Genomic DNA, 5,930 nt, shown 5'->3' on the forward strand with positions numbered 1-5,930 from the left:
GCTCTCCAGCGCCTGCCCTGGGGCTCTGTGTGCTCCGCAGCTCCCGGGGCTCTGCCCCGCTAACAAACCCTCGGCCGCACCTTATCGGTGCAGGGGAGACGGCCCCAGCTGCACCATGGTCTCGGCAACCCAGAGGCTCCCCTTTCTCTTCACACCTGCAGCGCCTGCTGCTGGCTGGAGGGAGGAGGGCGGGGCGGAGCTCATCAGCAGCCCGTCACATTCCTCCACTGCTGATTAACAGCTGCTGCAGCCAATAGAAAGCTCAGGCTGATTGTGATGTCAAGGTTCTGCATTTATGAGGCTGCAAGCCTCAGCCCAGCGGCGGCCTGGGCCGTGGTCCTCAGGGGCATTAACCCAGTTCCCCTCCCCCAGCCGTGAGGGCAGATATCACTGCGCGGGGGTGAGGAGAAGGCAATTACTCCTCCCCACAATTCTTTAGCCTCCCTGCCCCTACTAGAAGGGCTGGCTCTGCGGGGCAGCAGATTCGCCCCCTTCCTCTCTCTACTAGCCCCCCGCTTGGTGGTCCTGTGGTTACGGGGCTGCGATCTGTGGCACCCTCGAAGCTGTAGCATGCTTCTTTCCTCGTAAGCTGCTTGTGATCTCTGCCCATTACCATTTCTCAGGTTGTAGCATCCAAGAGCGAGGGGCCGTGTCCGAGACCAGACAGGTCCCTGCACCTGTAGACCTTCTACGACTAGCAAACGGGCAGGGGGTGAGAGGGAGGGCGATTATACACCGGCAGCTTGCTGCATCCCACAAGTCTTCAGGTCAGACTTCTTAATAGCAGGGGCTCTGTCTTGAAGGGATGGAATTTTTAAGGGAAGTCATATTCTGGGGGGTATTGGCTGGACCCCACTGAAACTCACTTTTGAAATTAATACTTTAAAAGAAGAGTCCAGGAATTTCACTGTTCATTGCCTTTTTACTGAATACCGCATGTTTGTGTGCCCCCGCAGGAGAAAATCTCTCTTCCCACAGACCTCATGAGGTGTCCTAAAGCCTGATCCCATTCTGCACCTCTTGCCAAGCCCATAAAAGGGAGCTGTGCTGAGAGGACAGCCAGCTCTTATCCACATGGAAAATGTAACAACTACCCAGGCTGTGAGCTGCTCTAACCACTAGGTAACACTCTCTCAGATGAAGCCCAAGCAAGTCTGGGCAGAGAATGTGAAATGCCTCCCCAAGCTTAAAAACAGAGCCAGAAAGCAGTACAGTGGTGGGCTTCAGCTCTGCCTCTCTTCTGAGCTTTAACATACAAGGACTCTTGTTCTGGGTTTGTACAGCACCTAGCGCAATGAGGGTCCTGAGCCACGATGGGGATGCCCTAGGCACTGTGGCAATACAAATAAATAATAGCAAGCCCAGGGCTACTTTGAAGAGCATGGTTGCCTTAAAGATTGAAACAAAAGCTGAAGAAGGGGAAGAATCCTGCTGTTCTTTGCTGTTTGATTCCCCGTCCTACAATCTGAACCACCCCACTTGGGAGCAGAGCACAGAGTCCAGGCAGCATAACCAGCAGTGACACCAGGGAGCTTTTGCTATTTGAAAATGTGGAAGCGAGTCAAGTGACAGTGACGTCTCTACACCTCTGCATCTGATCTAGCCCAGCAGGTCCCTCTTGTTTGACCTGACAATGAGTGACTCCTGTTTACCCTGCCAGGGGCCTAGAGAGGGGAATCTCCAGCTATGGGGGCATCACAAACTGTGGGGGAGGGGGCAGGAGGGAATGACACCACCCTGCCTTGTCCATATTGTTAAATAGGAATGGGGCCCCAGCTAAGGGGATCTTGTGGGTCCCAAATGGAAAAGCTTGAGATTCACCGCCTTTGAAAAATCTATCTAGGTATTTCTACGACCCCCCACTAATGCAGTATCTGAACCTCCCCATTGGGCCAGTTCTGGTGTCAACACTTAAAAGGCTGTTGAAAAGGGGAAAACGGTTCAGAAAAGAGCCCCAAGAATGAGCAGAGATCTGGGGAACCTGCTTTCTAGGGAGAGACTAAAGAAACTCCATCAATTTGGCTTATCAAAGAAAGTTCAGTGACTGCATTCTAGTCTCTAGGTACCCATGCAGGGAGAAGGGCTCTTCAGTGTGGCAGACAACAGCCGAACAAGATCTAATGGCTGGAAACTGAAGCTAGATCTATTCCAGCTGCAAATGAGAAGCACGTGTTTCAAGATGAAAGTGATTACCTATTGGCCCAGCTTCCCAAGTAATGTGACTGGTGGAGTCACCATTATGTTGCCGGCACCCAGTGCCAAGAGGCTAAACAACAGCTGAAGTTGGTTCGTTACCCGGTGTGCTACACCCAATAATCACAACGGGGTGGAGAAGCAGAAAGGTTTATTTGAAGCTTCAAATAGGTACAGGGAGATTTGAATCTCAAATCCTGTACACAGAGCAGGAAGTTACACAGGCTTTTATACATCCTTTTTCCCAGCATACTTATCCAATAGCAAGCTGCCCCAAGTATCCATATAGCCAGCCAATCCAGTTCCCAGCTAGTTCCCTGGTTCTCTGTATCATTTATTAAACTATACATAAAGCTGCTTGATTCAGCATTGTTCTTCTGCCCTGTGTGGCCTTGCTTAGTTTCAGGCAGTCTGACATATTGTTGCAGATCCTCAGCATAACTGCTGCGAGTGCCTCCAGGCGGGGGGCCAAGGACACTTGGGCCCAGTGCGAGGGGGCTTCATTGACACTCGTGGTCTTCCATCCCCTCGAGTTACCTAGTGGCCATGCCCCAGGGTCCCCACCAATTACTTAGGGCTTGTCTGCACCTGAGGTGTAATTCGCAGTAAGGCAGAGTGTAAATCTGAAGCGGAACAACAGTGCGGGAATAGCTCCCTGTGTGGACGCTCCGACTCCGGAATGAGTGCCGCACCTCGGGCTGACTCTCGGCCCGACTCTCGGCCCGTCCGCGTGGCCCCAGCAGGCGGGGCAGCGTCCCTGCCCCGTGACAGATGGGCAGACAGAGCTGCCCAGGGCCAGGCAGGGACACAGGACCCCGGAGTCCTGCGCCCCAGCCACAAGCGCAGCATGGTGGCAGCGGTGTGACCCTCTGGCCCTGCCCCTCCCCCCCATGGGAAGTTTGCCTTAGACCGTCTGACCGACAGGCCTGGCCCTGCCCCGCCTAGCAACCGCCCCCCCTAGCAACCAGCCAGACCATAGAGACCCTGCCTAGAGCGCCATCTCCACCCCACCCGTAGCCATAGAGATGTGGCTAGAGCGCCACCCGGCCTCGCACCGCTCCACCCATCGCTCCCAGGGGCCGCGGCCTGGTGGCGCGGCGCCCCCTGCAGCGGGGGGAGCAATGCTGCTGCTGCTGCCCCGGCCTGCTGGGGGGGCCTGCCCCACTGCCCCCCCCCACGCACACAGTGCTTCTGTGAGGGACCTAAGGGGGCTTTGGGGAGGGGCCTGGCCAGGCCCACAGGGTGGGGGGCCCGGGGAGAGCCTGAGGAGAGGTGGGGGTGGCATGGGCCGAGGGAGAGGGCACAGTAGGAGGCATGTGGGGGGCGTGGGGGAGGCCTATGGCAGGGGAGCGAGGGGGTGGGGCCCGGGGGCAGCCGGCCTGGGGAGAGCCTGAGGAGAGGTGGGGGTGGCATGGGCCAAGGGAGGGGGCACAGTAGGAGGCATGTGGGGGGCGTGGGAGAGGCCTATGGCAGGGGAGCGAGGGGGTGGGGCCCGGGGGCAGCCGGCCTGGGGAGAGCCTGAGGAGAAGTGGGGGTGGCATGGGCCGAGGGAGGGGGCACAGTAGGAGGCATGTGGGGGGCGTGGGGGAGGCCTATGGCAGGGGAGCGAGGGGGTGGGGCCCGGGGGCAGCCGGCCTGGGGAGAGCCTGAGGAGAGGTGGGGGTGGCATGGGCCGAGGGAGGGGGCACAGTAGGAGGCATGTGGGGGGCGTGGGGGAGGCCTATGGCAGAGGAGCGAGGGGGTGGGGCCCGGGGGCAGCCGGCCTGGGGAGAGCCTGAGGAGAGGTGGGGGTGGCATGGGCCGAGGGAGGGGGCACAGTAGGAGGCATGTGGGGGGCGTGGGAGAGGCCTATGGCAGGGGAGCGAGGGGGTGGAGTCCGGGGGCAGCCGGCCTGGGGAGAGCCTGAGGAGAGGTGGGGGTGGCATGGGCCGAGGGAGGGGGCACAGTAGGAGGCATGTGGGGGGCGTGGGGGAGGCCTATGGCAGAGGAGCGAGGGGGTGGGGCCCGGGGGCAGCCGGCCTGGGGAGAGCCTGAGGAGAAGTGGGGGTGGCATGGGCCAAGGGAGGGGGCACAGTAGGAGGCATGTGGGGGGCGTGGGGGAGGCCTATGGCAGGGGAGCGAGGGGGTGGGGCCCGGGGGCAGCCGGCCTGGGGAGAGCCTGAGGAGAGGTGGGGGTGGCATGGGCCGAGGGAGGGGGCACAGTAGGAGGCATGTGGGGGGCGTGGGAGAGGCCTATGGCAGGGGAGCAAGGGGGTGGGGCCCGCGGGCAGCCGGCCTGGGGAGAGCCTGAGGAGAGGTGGGGGTGGCATGGGCCAAGGGAGGGGGCACAGTAGGAGGCATGTGGGGGGCGTGGGGGAGGCCTATGGCAGGGGAGCGAGGGGGTGGGGCCCGTGGGCAGCCGGCCTGGGGAGAGCCTGAGGAGAGGTGGGTTAGGCTGATGGGTGAGTGCCTGGGTCACTGGGTGTGTGTTAGTGTGGGACAGGCAGTGGAGAAAGGAAGGAGAAACTGGAGGAATAAAGGGGGGAGGAGGAAGAGATGGCGGGGATCGGGGATGATTTTAAAAAAGAATGAAAGAGAAATGCAGCCTGGGGGAGGGGAAGGAAGTGGCAACAGTGAGAGAAAAAAATAGGTATTGAAGGTATCCAGAATGAGAGAAAACAATACGGGGAAAGAAAGGACTAAGAGGAGAGGGAGAAACTCCCCTGCAGGGAAACAGATGCAGAAACAGAGAAAGGGAAAGCGACCAGGATTCCAGAACAGAAAAAGAGAGGAGCAGAACCCAGCGAGAGAAAGGACCAGGCGTGGCCAGGAGACAGAGTGAGTGACCTGGTTACGTTGATGGAGATCGATGTTCAGTCCCAGGATTTCACACTGAATGTAAACAGAGACCCTCATGAATCTGCCGAAGTTCTGACAGATCACTAAAAGTAACTGCAAGTGGGAGATCATCATATAGTGGGGATGTTTCTAAGGGGGACTCTCAGTGATTGGTTCTTGGCCCAGTGCTCTTCAGCATCAGTGATCTGGCAGAAAACATAAACTCATTGCTGGTAAAATTTGCAGATAGCAAAGCAATTGGTAGAGTGGTGAATAACGATGGGACAGGTCAACTATGCAAACTCATGTGGATTGTTTAGTAAGGTAGGTTCATTTGAACAAAGTGTACTTCAACACAGTGTGTAGGTCAAACTCATAGAATCGTAGGACTGGAAGGGACCTCGAGAGGTCATCTAGTCCAGTCCCCTGCACTCATGGCAGGACTCCATGTTATCTAGACCATTCCTGACAGGTGTCTGTCTAACCTGTTCTTAAAAATCTCTAGCGATGGAGATTCCACAACCTCCCTAGGCAATTTATTCCAGTGCTTAACCACCCTGACAGTTAGGAAGTTATAAGATGGGAGACAGTATCCTGGAAGGCAGCGACTGAAAAGGATCTAGAGGTCATGGCAGATAACCAACTGAACATGAGTGCCAGTGTAAGTCTGTAGCTAAGAGGGAATACGTGATCCTTGGATGTGTAAACCGGAGCCCATCAAGTAGGAGCAGGGAGATAGACTTACTACCATCTATCGCATTAGTGAGACTGTTACTGGGTACTATGTTTGGTTCTGGGGTCTACACTTCACAAAGGATGTTGACAAATTAGAAGGAGTTTGGAAAAGAGCTACAGGAGTGATCTGTCTGAAGAACGTGCCTTGCAGTGAGAGAGACTAACTGAACTTACTTACTTTATCC

This window comes from Lepidochelys olivacea, assembly GCF_965140295.1.
Source record: "Lepidochelys olivacea isolate rLepOli2 genome assembly, chromosome: 11".
NCBI classification, from domain to species: domain Eukaryota; kingdom Metazoa; phylum Chordata; order Testudines; family Cheloniidae; genus Lepidochelys; species Lepidochelys olivacea.